Source organism: Chiloscyllium punctatum, chromosome 36 (genome assembly GCF_047496795.1).
Source record: "Chiloscyllium punctatum isolate Juve2018m chromosome 36, sChiPun1.3, whole genome shotgun sequence".
In the NCBI taxonomy this organism is placed as follows: domain Eukaryota; kingdom Metazoa; phylum Chordata; class Chondrichthyes; order Orectolobiformes; family Hemiscylliidae; genus Chiloscyllium; species Chiloscyllium punctatum.
This window is the reverse complement of record NC_092774.1, coordinates 4,375,483-4,391,108: the sequence shown is the minus strand read 5'-3', so window position 1 is coordinate 4,391,108 and position 15,626 is coordinate 4,375,483. Positions and strand designations below refer to the sequence as shown.

At 56.7% G+C, this 15,626-nt stretch overlaps 1 long non-coding RNA gene across 1 annotated transcript; it reads right to left on the bottom strand.

Annotated features, from left to right (window-relative positions):
• Positions 1-242: 242 nt before the first annotated feature.
• On the bottom strand, positions 243-14,043 carry LOC140460189 (uncharacterized). The gene is made up of 2 exons (XR_011953901.1): positions 13,650-14,043; positions 243-537 (listed from the first exon to the last, which is right to left on the bottom strand). It is a non-coding gene; the product is annotated as an uncharacterized lncRNA (long non-coding RNA).
• Between the last annotated feature and the right edge of the window lie 1,583 nt (positions 14,044-15,626).

Sequence of the window (15,626 nt, the reverse complement as noted above, 5' to 3'; positions counted from 1 at the left end):
CAAGGCGAGAGAACATGTCACCGTTGCAGAAATAATCACAAGCATTATCAGAAATGAACTCTTCACTTGTGCTGTGGGTCTCTGATCCTCAAACTTGTTTATCCTCTCGGTATTTTATCACCCATAGTATATGTGTTAAACCAACTGTATTAATCACGATTGAATCTACATGTGTGTGTATTTGGGGCTTTGGAGTTTAATGTTGCATAGTGGTTGATTGGGAATCCTTTCAGTGCATGCTCTTGTTTAAGAATAAACATGGGGTAATATTATTTATTATTTTGCTCCTGACAAAACCTGCTGTGAATTGCTTCTGTCCTGGGTAGAAGTAGGCCAGGCAAACTGGTCATTTGGGGAGGGTCTGACTGGGGTTTTCGACATCTTGTGGTAGTCTGTGGAACTGTGGAGCACGATCGTCAGCTCACTCTAAGTCATGACCATGGACACACCCAGTAAACCAAGAAAGAATCGCGGAAGCTGGTGACCCAAAATCAAAACAGAATTGATGCCAGAGAGATGCAGCGGGTGTGGCAGTATCTGTGGAGAGAAAGCACAGTCAACAATTGGGAAAGATGGGATCTATGCTAAAAATGGGGCTGTGGGAGCAAGGGAGGGAAGGAGTAAACAATAGCCCAGAGAGCGAACAAGAGCGACAGAAAGAGAGAGAGAACATCAGAGAGCGAGGGCGCGCGAGAGCGAGACAGACGAGCAGTTGGGCAGATGAAGGGATGTATAATGGTGAGCCTGGAAGAAAGAGAAGCTGCGAATGTGAACCACAGCCCATGTGATGACAAGGCCTGGTGAGTGGGAATGGGGGAAAAGAGCTCCCCAAGATGCTGGGCAGTTTTCCTGGAATATTCATTCATAGGATGAGGGTGTCACTGGCTAGGCCAGCACTTATTCTCCATCCCGAGTTGGCCCAGAGGGCTGTGACGGGTTTGAATTCACATGTCGGCCACACCAGGAAAAGGTTGGCCGTTTCCTTCCCTAAATAACATGAGTGAACTAGATGGGCTTTTCCAACATTCGACAGTGGATTCACGGTCACCATTAGGCATTTACTTACTGAGTTCAAATTCCATTATCTGCCGTGATGGGACATGAACGCGGGTTCCCTGGGTCTCTGGATTAATAGCCTGGTGATAATACCACTAAGCCTCCCCTAAACACAGGAGGATACATTCAGTGATGTGTTCACCCAATTGTCCCTAAACTACCATCATCATCAGCTGTCTCATCGTTCCATTTGGCTTCAGGAATTCCTGCCAGACCCCCCTACACGATGGACCAATGATTCCTCTTGGTATCGGTTTGACCTGAAATGGTGTTATTACAATGATCATAAATGAAGATTTGACCCTCTTACCCCCAGTAACAATCTCACAGATGGTCAAACCTCAGGGAGCAGTCACCCAGTGTCCACTTTTAATCTCCCGGTTCAGTTTGCAATGCCGCACTGGGATTGCTTTAGGTAAATTGCTGCATTCACTCAATATCATTATCGCTAGCGTACATCTCTTCTCAAGAGCCTTAAACTGACCGATAAGACAGCTTGACATTACTGAGGTCGGGGTCCCTTAAAAGAAATTCTAGAAGGTGAAAGATATGGACGATGAATTTGAGCAATTTTGGACTGCTATTTGATTAGATTAGATTAGATTAGATTCCCTACAGTGTGGAAACAGGCCCTTCGGCCCAACAAGTCCACACCAAGCCACCGAAGCGCAACCCACCCAGACCTCTACATTTTCCCCTTTACCTAACACTACGGACAATTTAGCATGGCCAATCCACCCTAACCTGCACATCTTTGGACTGTGGGAGGAAACCGGAGCACCCGGAGGAAACCGACGCAGACACGGGGAGAATGTGCAAACTCCACACAGTCAGTCGCCTGAGGTGGGAATTGAACCCTGGTATCTGGAGCTGTGAGGCAGCAGTGCTAACCACTGTGTCACCGTACCACCCACGGTGCGCCCACGATTGCTTTGTAAAACTGTGAAACAGGTAACACTTGTTCTCTGGATGCAACACATGGACTGCCTGACTGCTTCGAAATGGTCTTTTTAAAATCTGTGTGTTACTGGATTCCTGCTGGGAGGTTACAACGGTGCGTTTGCTTCACTGCTCTTTTTTTGCTCCAAAGACACTAAATTGTTCACCTCAAGGGGTTTAACTGCCACATTAAAACACATGCAAATAAACAAATGTGCAGACACAGTGCCCCACACACAGAAAGTAAAAACTAAACAATAACGACATCTCCCCCATCCCTAAACACACAAAATACAGAAAACCAAACTGAGCTAAAACCATAAAGATGGCATTCCATGTTTAAACCCATGCTCTCAAACTGTGACAGTATTGTTTCAATTTAGCTTGAACACACGTTCCGCAGATACAAAAAGAAAGGGTACCATTATGAGGCATTTTCAATTTCCTCACTAGATCATCTCAAACAATTCAAATTTCACAGGAAAGGTGACAAGAGAATCACAGTCAAAATACAAATTTGTATGACAGGTTCAACACAAGTCAACGGCGAGATAAATGGGGAATGGGGGCACTGTGACCCTCCCCCAGACACTACAATGTTGAGAGTGAGGGGAGTGGGGAGTGGGGGCACTGTGACCCCCCTCCCCCAGACACTGCAATGTTGAGAGTGAGGGGAGTGGGGAGTGAGGACACTGTGACCCTCCCCCAGAGACTGCAATGTTGAGAGTGAGGGGAGTGGGGAGTGAGGATACTGTGACCCTCCCCCAAACACTACAATGTTGAGAGTGAGGGGAGTGGGGAGTGAGGATACTGTGACCCTCCCTCAGAGAGTGTAATGTTGAGAGTGAGGGGAGTGGGGAGTGAGGGCACTGTGACCCTCCCCCAGACACTACAATGTTGAGAGTGAGGGGAGTGGGGAGTGAGGACACAGTGACCCCCCCTCCCCCAGACACTGCAATGTTGAGAGTGAGGGGAGTGGGGAGTGAGGACACTGTGACCCTGCCCCAGACACTACAATGTTGAGAGTGAGGGGAGTGGGGAGTGAGGACACTGTGACCCTCCCCCAGACACTACAATGTTGAGAGTGAGGGGAGTGGGGAGTGAGTGCACTGTGACCCTCCCCCAGACACTACAATCTCTGAGGGAGGGTCACAGTGCCCCCACTCCCCACTCCCCTCACTCTCAACATTGTAATGTTGAGAGTGAGGGGAGTGGGGAGTGAGGACACTGTGACCCTCCTCCCCCAGACACTGTAATGTTGAGAGTGAGGGGAGTGGGGAGTGAGGACACTGTGACCCTGCCCCAGACACTACAATGTTGAGAGTGAGGGGAGTGGGGAGTGAGGACACTGTGACCCTGCCCCAGACACTACAATGTTGAGAGTGAGGGGAGTGGGGAGTGAGGACACTGTGACCCTGCCCCAGACACTACAATGTTGAGAGTGAGGGGAGTGGGGAGTGAGGACACTGTGAGCCTCCCCCAGACACTTCAATGTTGAGAGTGAGGGGAGTGGGGAGTGAGGACACTGCGACCCTCCCCCAGACACTGCAATGTTGAGAGTGAGGGGAGTGGGGAGTGAGGACACTGTGACCCTCCCCCAGACACTGCAATGTTGAGAGTGAGGGGAGTGGGGAGTGAGGGCACTGTGACCCTCCTCCCCCAGACACTACAGTGTTGAGAGTGAGGGGAGTGGGGAGTGAGGGCACTGTGACCGTCCTCCCCCAGACACTACAATGTGGAGAGTGAGGGGAGTGGGGAGTGAGGGCACTGTTACCCTCCCCCAGACACTACAATGTTGAGAGTGAGGGGAGTGGGGAGTGAGGGCACTGTGACCCCCCTCCCCCAGACACTGCAATGTTGAGAGTGAGGGGAGTGGGGAGTGAGGACACTGTGACCCCCCTCCCCCAGACACTGCAATGTTGAGAGTGAGGGGAGTGGGGAGTGAGGACACTGTGACCCTCCCCCAGAGACTGCAATGTTGAGAGTGAGGGGAGTGGGGAGTGAGGATACTGTGACCCTCCCCCAAACACTACAATGTTGAGAGTGAGGGGAGTGGGGAGTGAGGATACTGTGACCCTCCCTCAGAGAGTGTAATGTTGAGAGTGAGGGGAGTGGGGAGTGAGGGCACTGTGACCCTCCCCCAGACACTACAATGTTGAGAGTGAGGGGAGTGGGGAGTGAGGACACAGTGACCCCCCCTCCCCCAGACACTGCAATGTTGAGAGTGAGGGGAGTGGGGAGTGAGGACACTGTGACCCTGCCTCAGACACTACAATGTTGAGAGTGAGGGGAGTGGGGAGTGAGGACACTGTGACCCTCCCCCAGACACTACAATGTTGAGAGTGAGGGGAGAGGGGAGTGGGAAGTGAGGACACTGTGACCCTCCCCCAGACACTACAATGTTGAGAGTGAGGGGAGTGGGGAGTGAGGGCACTGTGACCCTCCTCCCCCAGACACTGTAATGTTGAGAGTGAGGGGAGTGGGGAGTGAGGACACTGCGACCCTCCCCCAGACACTGCAATGTTGAGAGTGAGGGGAGTGGGGAGTGAGGGCACTGTGACCCTCCTCCCCCAGACACTACAGTGTTGAGAGTGAGGGGAGTGGGGAGTGAGGGCACTGTGACCCTCCTCCCCCAGACACTACAATGTGGAGAGTGAGGGGAGTGGGGAGTGAGGGCACTGTTACCCTCCCCCAGACACTACAATGTTGAGAGTGAGGGGAGTGGGGAGTGAGGGCACTGTGACCCCCCTCCCCCAGACACTGCAATGTTGAGAGTGAGGGGAGTGGGGAGTGAGGACACTGTGACCCTCCCTCAGAGACTGTAATGTTGAGAGTGAGGGGAGTGGGGAGTGAGGACACTATGACCCCCCTCCCCCAGAGACTGCAATGTTGAGAGTGAGGGGAGTGGGGAGTGAGGACACTGTGACCCTCCCCCAGACACTACAATGTTGAGAGTGAGGGGAGTGGGGAGTGAGGACACTGTGACCCTGCACCAGACACTACAATGTTGAGAGTGAGGGGAGTGGGGAGTGAGGACACTGTGACCCTCCCCCAGACACTACAATGTTGAGAGTGAGGGGAGTGGGGAGTGAGGACACTGTGACCCCTCCCTCAGAGACTGTAATGTTGAGAGTGAGGGGAGTGGGGAGTGAGGGCACTGTGACCCTCCCCCAGACACTACAATGTTGAGAGTGAGGGGAGTGGGGAGTGAGGGCACTGTGACCCTCCCCCAGACACTACAATGTTGAGAGTGAGGGGAGTGGGTGGTGAGTGCACTGTGACCCTCCCCCAGACACTACAATGTTGAGAGTGAGGGGAGTGGGGAGTGAGGGCACTGTGACCCCCCCCCTCCCCCAGACACTACAATGTTGAGAGTGAGGGGAGTGGCGAGTCAGGGCACTGTGACCCTCCCCCAGACACTACAATGTTGAGAGTGAGGGGAGTGGGGAGTGAGGGCACTGTGACCCTCCCCCAGACACTGTAATGTTGAGAGTGAGGGGAGTGGGGAGTGAGGACACTGTGACCCTCCCGCAGACACTACAATGTTGAGAGTGAGGGGAGTGGAGAGTGAGGGGAGTGGGGAGTGAGGGCACTGTGACCCCCCCCAGACACTACAATGTTGAGAGTGAGGGGAGTGGGGAGTGAGGGCACTGTGACCCTTCCCCAGACACTACAATGTTGAGAGTGAGGGGAGTGGGGAGTGAGGGCACTGTGACCCTCCTCCCCCAGACACTGTAATGTTGAGAGTGAGGGGAGTGGGGAGTGAGGGCACTGTGACCCTCCCCCAGACACTACAATGTGGAGAGTGAGGGGAGTGGGGAGTGAGGGCACTGTGACCCTCCCCCAGACACTACAATGTTGAGAGTGAGGGGAGTGGGGAGTGAGGGCACTGTGACCCTCCCTCAGACACTACAATGTTGAGAGTGAGGGGAGTGGGGAGTGAGGGCACTGTGACCCTCCCCCAGACACTACAATGTTGAGAGCGAGGGGAGTGGGGAGTGAGGACACTGTGACCCTCCCCCAGACACTACAATGTTGAGAGTGAGGGGAGTGGGGAGTGAGTGCACTGTGACCCTCCCCCAGACACTACAATGTTGAGAGTGAGGGGAGTGGGGAGTGAGCGCACTGTGACCCTCCCTCAGACACTACAATGTTGAGAGTGAGGGGAGTGGGGAGTGAGTGCACTGTGACCCTCCTCCAGACACTACAATGTTGAGAGTGAGGGGAGTGGGGAGTGAGGACACTGTGACCCCCCTCCCCCAGACACTACAATGTTGAGAGTGAGGGGAGTGGGGAGTGAGTGCACTGTGACCCTCCCCCAGACACTACAATGTTGAGAGTGAGGGGAGTGGGGAGTGAGGACACTGTGACCCTACACCAGACACTACAATGTTGAGAGTGAGGGGAGTGGGGAGTGAGGACACTGTGACCCTCCCCCAGACACTACAATGTTGAGAGTGAGGGGAGTGGGGAGTGAGGACACTGTGACCCTCCCCCAGACACTACAATGTTGAGAGTGAGGGGAGTGGGGAGTGAGGGCACTGTGACCCTCCCCCAGACACTACAATGTTGAGAGTGAGGGGAGAAGGGAGTGGGGAGTGAGGACACTGTGACCCTCCCCCAGACACTACAATGTTGAGAGTGAGGGGAGTGGGGAGTGAGTGCACTGTGACCCTCCCCCAGACACTGCAATGTTGAGAGTGAGGGGAGTGGGGAGTGAGGACACTGTGACCCTCCTCCCCCAGACACTGTAATGTTGAGAGTGAGGGGAGTGGGGAGTGAGGACACTGTGACCCTCCCCCAGACACTGCAATGTTGAGAGTGAGGGGAGTGGGGAGTGAGGACACTGTGACCCTCCTCCCCCAGACACTACAATGTTGAGAGTGAGGGGAGTGGGGACTGAGGACACTGTGACCCTCCCCCAGACACTACAATGTTGAGAGTGAGGGGAGTGGGGAGTGAGTGCACTGTGACCCTCCCCCAGACACTGCAATGTTGAGAGTGAGGGGAGAGGGGAGTGAGGGCACTGTGACCCTCCTCCAGACACTGTAATGTTGAGAGTGAGGGGAGTGGGGAGTGAGGGCACTGTGACCCTCCCCCAGACACTGTAATGTTGAGAGTGAGGGGAGTGGGGAGTGAGGACACTGTGACCCTCCCGCAGACACTACAATGTTGAGAGTGAGGGGAGTGGGGAGTGAGGGGAGTGAGGGCACTGTGACCCTCCCCCAGACACTACAATGTTGAGAGTGAGGGGAGAGGGGAGTGAGGACACTGTGACCCTCCCTCAGAGACTGCAATGTTGAGAGTGAGGGGAGTGGGGAGTGAGGGCACTGTGACCCTCCCCCAGACACTACAGTGTTGAGAGTGAGGGGAGTAGGGAGTGAGGGCACTGTGACCCTCCCCCAGACACTACAATGTTGAGAGTGAGGGGAGTGGGGACGGAGTGCACTGTGACCCTCCCCCAGACACTACAATGTTGAGAGTGAGGGGAGTGGGGAGTGAGGACACTGTGACCCTCCCCCAGACACTACAATGTTGAGAGTGAGGGGAGTGGGGAGTGAGGGCACTGTGACCCTCCTCCCCCAGACACTACAATGTTGAGAGTGAGGGGAGTGGGGAGTGAGGACACTGTGACCCTCCCCCAGACACTACAATGTTGAGAGTGAGGGGAGTGGGGAGTGAGGGCACTGTGACCCCCCCCCAGACACTACAATGTTGAGAGTGAGGGGAGTGGGGAGTGAGGACACTGTGACCCTCCCCCAGACACTACAAAGTTGAGAGTGAGGGGAGTGGGGAGTGAGGGCACTGTGACCCTCCCCCAGACACTACAACGTTGAGAGTGAGGGGAGTGGGGAGTGAGGGCACTGTGACCCTCCCCCAGACACTGCAATGTTGAGATTGAGGGGAGTGGGGAGTGAGGGCACTGTGACCCTCCCCCAGACACTACAATGTTGAGAGTGAGGGGAGTGGGGAGTGAGGGCACTGTGACCCTCCCCCAGACACTACAATGTTGAGAGTGAGGGGAGTGGGGAGTGAGTGCACTGTGACCCCCCTCCCCCAGACACTACAATGTTGAGATTGAGGGGAGTGGGGAGTGAGGGCACTGTGACCCTCCCCCAGACACTGCAATGTTGAGATTGAGGGGAGTGGGGAGTGAGTGCACTGTGATCCTCCTCCCCCAGACACTACAATGTTGAGAGTGATGGGAGTGGGGAGTGAGGGCACTGTGACCCTCCCCCAGACACTACAATGTTGAGAGTGAGGAGAGTGGGGAGTGAGGACACTGTGACCCTGCCCCAGACACTACAATGTTGAGAGTGATGGGAGTGGGGAGTGAGGGCACTGTGACCCCCCTCCCCCAGACACTATAATGTTGAGAGTGAGGGGAGTGGGGAGTGAGGGCACTGTGACCCTCCCCCAGACACTACAATGTTGAGAGTGAGGAGAGTGGGGAGTGAGGACACTGTGACCCTGCCCCAGACACTACAATGTTGAGAGTGAGGGGAGTGGGGAGTGAGGGCACTGTGACCCTCCCCCAGACACTACAATGTTGAGAGTGAGGGGAGTGGGGAGTGAGGACACTGTGACCCTCCCCCAGACACTACAATGTTGAGAGTGAGGGGAGTGGGGAGTGAGGACACTGTGACCCCCCTCCCCCAGACACTACAATGTTGAGAGTGAGGGGAGTGGGGAGTGAGGGCACTGTGACCCCCCTCCCCCAGACAGTACAATGTTGAGATTGAGGGGAGTGGGGAGTGAGGGCACTGTGACCCTCCCCCAGACACTGCAATGTTGAGATTGAGGGGAGTGGGGAGTGAGCGCACTGTGACCCTCCCCGAAACACTACAATGTTGAGAGTGAGGGGAGTGGGGGGTAAGGACACTGTGACCCTCCTTCCCCAGACACTACAATGTTGAGAGTGAGGGGAGTGGGGAGTGAGGGCACTGTGACCCTCCCCCAGACACTACAATGTTGAGAGTGAGGGGAGTGGGGAGTGAGGGCACTGTGACCCTTCCCCAGACACTACAATGTTGAGAGTGAGGGGAGTGGGGAGTGAGGACAGTGTGACCCTGCCCCAGACACTACAATGTTGAGAGTGAGGGGAGTGGGGAGTGAGGACAGTGTGACCCTGCCCCAGACACTACAATGTTGAGAGTGAGGGGAGTGGGGAATGAGGGCACTGTGACCCTCCCCCAGACACTACAATGTTGAGAGTGAGGGGAGTGGGGAGTGAGGGCACTGTGACCCTCCTTCCCCAGACACTACAATGTTGAGAGTGAGGGGAGTGGGGAGTGAGGGCACTGTGACCCTCCCCCAGACACTACAATGTTGAGAGTGAGGGGAGTGGGGTGTGAGGGCACTGTGACCCTCCCCCAGACAATGTAATGTTGAGAGTGAGGGGAGTGGGGAGTGAGGGCACTGTGACCCTCCCCCAGACACTGCAATGTTGAGAGTGAGGGGAGTGGGGAGTGAGGGCACTGTGTCCCTCCCCCAGACACTACAATGTTGAGAGTGAGGAGAGTGGGGAGTGAGGACACTGTGACCCCCCTCCCCCAGACACTGCAATGTTGAGAGTGAGGGGAGTGGGGAGTGAGGGCACTGTGACCCTCCCTCAGACACTACAATGTTGAGAGTGAGGGGAGTGGGAAGTGAGGACACTGTGACCCTCCCTCAGACACTACAATGTTGAGAGTGAGGGGAGTGGGGAGTGAGGACACTGTGACCCTCACCCAGACACTACAATGTTGAGAGTGAGGGGAGTGGGGAGTGAGGACACTGTGACCCTCCCCCAGACACTACAATGTTGAGAGTGAGGGGAGTGGGGAGTGAGGGCACTGTGACCCTCCCCCAGACACTACAATGTTGAGAGTGAGGGGAGTGGGGAGTGAGGACACTGTGACCCTCCCCCAGACACTGCAATGTTGAGAGTGAGGGGAGTGGGGAGTGAGGACACTGTGACCCTCCCCCAGACACTACAATGTTGAGAGTGAGGGGAGTGGGGAGTGAGTGCACTGTGACCCCCCTCCCCCAGACACTACAATGTTGAGAGTGAGGGGAGTGGGGAGTGAGTGCACTGTGACCCCCCTCCCCCAGACACTACAATGTTGAGAGTGAGGGAGTGGGGAGTGAGTGCACTGTGACCCCCCTCCCCCAGACACTACAATGTTGAGAGTGAGGGGAGTGGGGAGTGAGGAGACTGTGACCCTCCCCCAGACACTACAATGTTGAGAGTGAGGGGAGTGGGGAGTGAGTGCACTGTGACCCTCCTCCAGACACTACAATGTTGAGAGTGAGTGGAGTGGGGAGTGAGGACACTGTGACCCTCCCCCAGACACTGCAATGTTGAGAGTGAGGGGAGTGGGGAGTGAAGACACTGTGACCCTCCCCCAGACACTACAATGTTGAGAGTGAGGGGAGTGGGGAGTGAGTGCACTGTGACCCCCCTCCCCCAGACACTACAATGTTGAGAGTGAGGGGAGTGGGGAGTGAGTGCACTGTGACCCCCCTCCCCCAGACACTACAATGTTGAGAGTGAGGGGAGTGGGGAGTGAGTGCACTGTGACCCCCCTCCCCCAGACACTACAATGTTGAGAGTGAGGGGAGTGGGGAGTGAGGAGACTGTGACCCTCCCCCAGACACTACAATGTTGAGAGTGAGGGGAGTGGGGAGTGAGTGCACTGTGACCCTCCCCCAGACACTACAATGTTGAGAGTGAGGGGAGTGGGGAGTGAGGACACTGTGACCCTCCCCCAGACACTACAATGTTGAGAGTGAGGGGAGTGGGGAGTGAGGGCACTGTGACCCTCCTCCAGACACTACAATGTTGAGAGTGAGGGGAGTGGGGAGTGAGGACACTGTGACCCTCCCCCAGACACTACAATGTTGAGAGTGAGGGGAGTGGGGAGTGAGTGCACTGTGACCCCCCTCCCCCAGACACTACAATGTTGAGAGTGAGGGGAGTGGGGAGTGAGTGCACTGTGACCCCCCTCCCCCAGACACTACAATGTTGAGAGTGAGGGGAGTGGGGAGTGAGGACACTGTGACCCTCCCCCAGACACTACAATGTTGAGAGTGAGGGGAGTGGGGAGTGAGGATACTGTGACCCCGCCCTCAGACACTGTAATGTTGAGAGTGAGGGGAGTGGGGAGTGAGGACACTGTGACCCTCCTCCAGACACTACAATGTTGAGAGTGAGGGGAGTGGGGAGTGAGGACACTGTGACCCTCCCCCAGACACTACAATGTTGAGAGTGAGGGGAGTGGGGAGTGAGGATACTGTGACCCTCCCCCAGACACTACAATGTTGAGAGTGAGGGGAGTGGGGAGTGAGGATACTGTGACCCCGCCCTCAGACACTGTAATGTTGAGAGTGAGGGGAGTGGGGAGTGAGGACACTGTGACCCTCCTCCAGACACTACAATGTTGAGAGTGAGGGGAGTGGGGAGTGAGGACACTGTGACCCTCCCCCAGACACTACAATGTTGAGAGTGAGGGGAGTGGGGAGTGAGGACACTGTGACCCTCCCCCAGACACTACAATGTTGAGAGTGAGGGGAGTGGAGAGTGAGGGGAGTGGGGAGTGAGGACACTGTGACCCTCCCCCCAGACACTACAATGTTGAGAGTGAGGGGAGTGGGGAGTGAGGACACTGTGACCCTCCTCCCAGACACTACAATGTTGAGAGTGAGGGGAGTGGGGAGTGAGGGCACTGTGACCCTCCCCCCAGACACTACAATGTTGAGAGTGAGGGGAGTGGGGACTGAGGACACTGTGACCCCACCCCCAGACACTACAATGTTGAGAGTGAGGGGAGTGGGGAGTGAGGACACTGTGACCCTCCCCCCAGACACTACAATGTTGAGAGTGAGGGGAGTGGGGAGTGAGTGCACTGTGACCCCCCCCTCCCCCAGACACTACAATGTTGAGAGTGAGGGGAGTGGGGAGTGAGGACACTGTGACCCTCCCCCAGACACTACAATGTTGAGAGTGAGGGGAGTGGGGAGTGAGTGCACTGTGACCCCCCCCTCCCCCAGACACTACAATGTTGAGAGTGAGGGGAGTGGGGAGTGAGGACACTGTGACCCTCCCCCAGACACTACAATGTTGAGAGTGAGGGGAGTGGGGAGTGAGGACACTGTGACCCTCCCCCAGACACTACAATGTTGAGAGTGAGGGGAGTGGGGAGTGAGGAGACTGTGACCCCCCCCCAGAGACTGCAATGTTGAGAGTGAGGGGAGTGGGGAGTGAGGGCACTGTGACCCTCCCCCAGACACTACAATGTTGAGAGTGAGGGGAGTGGGGAGTGAGTGCACTGTGACCCCCCCCTCCCCCAGACACTACAATGTTGAGAGTGAGGGGAGTGGGGAGTGAGGACACTGTGACCCTCCCCCAGACACTACAATGTTGAGAGTGAGGGGAGTGGGGAGTGAGGGCACTGTGACCCCGCCCTCAGACACTGTAATGTTGAGAGTGAGGGGAGTGGGGAGTGAGGACACTGTGACCCTCCTCCAGACACTACAATGTTGAGAGTGAGGGGAGTGGGGAGTGAGGACACTGTGACCCTCCCCCAGACACTACAATGTTGAGAGTGAGGGGAGTGGGGAGTGAGGACACTGTGACCCTCCCCCAGACACTACAATGTTGAGAGTGAGGGGAGTGGAGAGTGAGGGGAGTGGGGAGTGAGGACACTGTGACCCTCCCCCCAGACACTACAATGTTGAGAGTGAGGGGAGTGGGGAGTGAGGACACTGTGACCCTCCTCCCAGACACTACAATGTTGAGAGTGAGGGGAGTGGGGAGTGAGGGCACTGTGACCCTCCCCCCAGACACTACAATGTTGAGAGTGAGGGGAGTGGGGACTGAGGACACTGTGACCCCACCCCCAGACACTACAATGTTGAGAGTGAGGGGAGTGGGGAGTGAGGACACTGTGACCCTCCCCCCAGACACTACAATGTTGAGAGTGAGGGGAGTGGGGAGTGAGTGCACTGTGACCCCCCCCTCCCCCAGACACTACAATGTTGAGAGTGAGGGGAGTGGGGAGTGAGGACACTGTGACCCTCCCCCAGACACTACAATGTTGAGAGTGAGGGGAGTGGGGAGTGAGTGCACTGTGACCCCCCCCTCCCCCAGACACTACAATGTTGAGAGTGAGGGGAGTGGGGAGTGAGGACACTGTGACCCTCCCCCAGACACTACAATGTTGAGAGTGAGGGGAGTGGGGAGTGAGGACACTGTGACCCTCCCCCAGACACTACAATGTTGAGAGTGAGGGGAGTGGGGAGTGAGGAGACTGTGACCCCCCCCCAGAGACTGCAATGTTGAGAGTGAGGGGAGTGGGGAGTGAGGGCACTGTGACCCTCCCCCAGACACTACAATGTTGAGAGTGAGGGGAGTGGGGAGTGAGTGCACTGTGACCCCCCCCTCCCCCAGACACTACAATGTTGAGAGTGAGGGGAGTGGGGAGTGAGGACACTGTGACCCTCCCCCAGACACTACAATGTTGAGAGTGAGGGGAGTGGGGAGTGAGGACACTGTGACCCTCCCCCAGACACTACAATGTTGAGAGTGAGGGGACACGTGACCCTCCACTGAATGGAGAGACTGCGCCTGCGCAGAAGTGATCTCCCACACAGCCCGCTGTACGCATGCGTACCTCAATCTCCGCCCAGTTACCCCTTGATTGTGTTTTTCACCTGCCCTTCCCTCCGCCGACGCTGTGTGCTCTCACTCTGTGAAGAAGTGGAGAGCAGAGGCGCCCTCTGTACCTTTCACCTGGACGCCGAAGGTTTTAATCGGCGATTCACTCTCCCTCCCTCCCTCCAGACCCGACCGGCCGACCGACGGTTAGCGTGCTGACGTCAGCTCGCCACCCGCTTGATGTTGATTGGCGTCTTCCTCTGACCATTCAGGGAAGCCGCCTTCCCCGAGGGCGTGGCTCCATTATGATTGACAGTGCATTGAACCAACCGGCCCGTCTCTGGCCCATTCTGTTGGGGACTATTCCTGCCTCCAACCATTGTTTCGCGTCACTTCGTGAACAGCGCGTTACCCGCGTGCGGGCAGGACCAGTCCATGAATGACACCCCTACTGACCAATCAACATGCAGGTCTCCCTTTTGCCTTTGCCGGCCCTGGTTGGTCGATCCACTCACGGTTGGATTCAGCCGGCGGGCGATCCTGTTCCGATTGGTCCCTTCTTCGAGTGACACCTCTCGCAGACGAATCGCTCCTCCAACCCCCCTCCCCCAGCGAGTGGCCGCTCAGCCATTGGCTCGCAGCGCCAAGGGGCGGGCGTCAGCCTTCTTGATCGTTTGTTGACCGGCCACGTCCCCTTGATGGGCGCCCCGTCCGTCCAATGGAAATCCCTCTCCCTGACCGCCCGTTGTCTGCATAACCAATGGTGGGCCGCCAAAGACGTGGGCGCGTTGATCTTGACCGACGTCGTCCTCCTCCAATAGAGCCGCCGATCCCCCGGCGTGGGCGGGCTCTCGCCCGACCGACGTGCAACTCGACCAATGGACGTGCTTGACGTCACTGGGAGGCCCGCCGCCGAGCGTCGGTCCTCCAGCCAATGACCGAGCTGGAGAGGGGGGCGGGAGTTGGTGCTCCTGAATGTTGTCTGCCTGTAAGGCCCCTTGTTGTACTCTCCCTCCTTTGGGGAGGAGTTGAGGGGGTTTGCATTGTCCCTGTTACCAAAGGGGCAAATAGAAGAGAACAAGGAGCACTGTGCCCCTGTGGAGGGGAGAGGATACCCATGAGGTGTGCTCTTTATTTACCTGCCTGCTTATTCCTGGGTGCTGCATGTGCACCCTCTTTTTGTTGATTTTTTTAGTATTATTTGGTTTGAATGAGCAGGTATTAGCAGCAGGGCCCCCCAGAGCAGCCCCAGCCTGCCCCCTGGCAGCCCGGTGCATGAGGGAGATCCCCGGGCACAGCCAGTGCCACCTTGTGACAGTGTAAGTGGGTCCCTGCCCCAGCAACAAAGACCTGGAGAGCGGGCAGAGCCTTCAAGGGGATAGAGGAAGGAGCGTCTGTCTCCTCCTGCTCCATGTGAGTATCCTGGTGGGGGGGGGGCGGTGGAGGGGTGGGGACCGTGCGAGACGTCTCCTCTCGGTCAGGGGGCCAGCGCGGCTGGGCGAAGTGGAGCCTGGACCATGGAAGGGGGTGGGGGGTAGAGGGGTGGTTGGCGGAATTGAAGCCCTGATGTCCCCGTTGCTCGGCGGGCCAGGCCCGGTGGTGGTGGTGGCGGAGAGGGGGGTGGTGGGGGGAGGAGGTGATGATAAGCAGACCGCTCTTGCCCCCCCCCCGCGGAACCGGTCTGCCGGGGTTTCAGCTGGGGGGGGGTCCCAGGGTGGTCGGCGGTGGGGGCTCCAGTCGAACGGGAGATCGAACGCAGGCGAAGGGGCTGCCCCGCTTGGTGTTTGAAAGTCCGGGGTGTTCAAGTGAGCAAGGGGGAACTAGCAGGGCAGGCGGAAAGGGGAATGTTTCTGCTTGTTGGGGGATGGTGGTAAGGGTGCAGCAATGTGCACGTCGGATGTAATTTTCCAAATCTTCCCCAGACCCAAGGAGAGTCCCATGGTATTGCAAAATAGTGGATGTAAATATTTTGTTCACGTAAAATAAGTAGGGA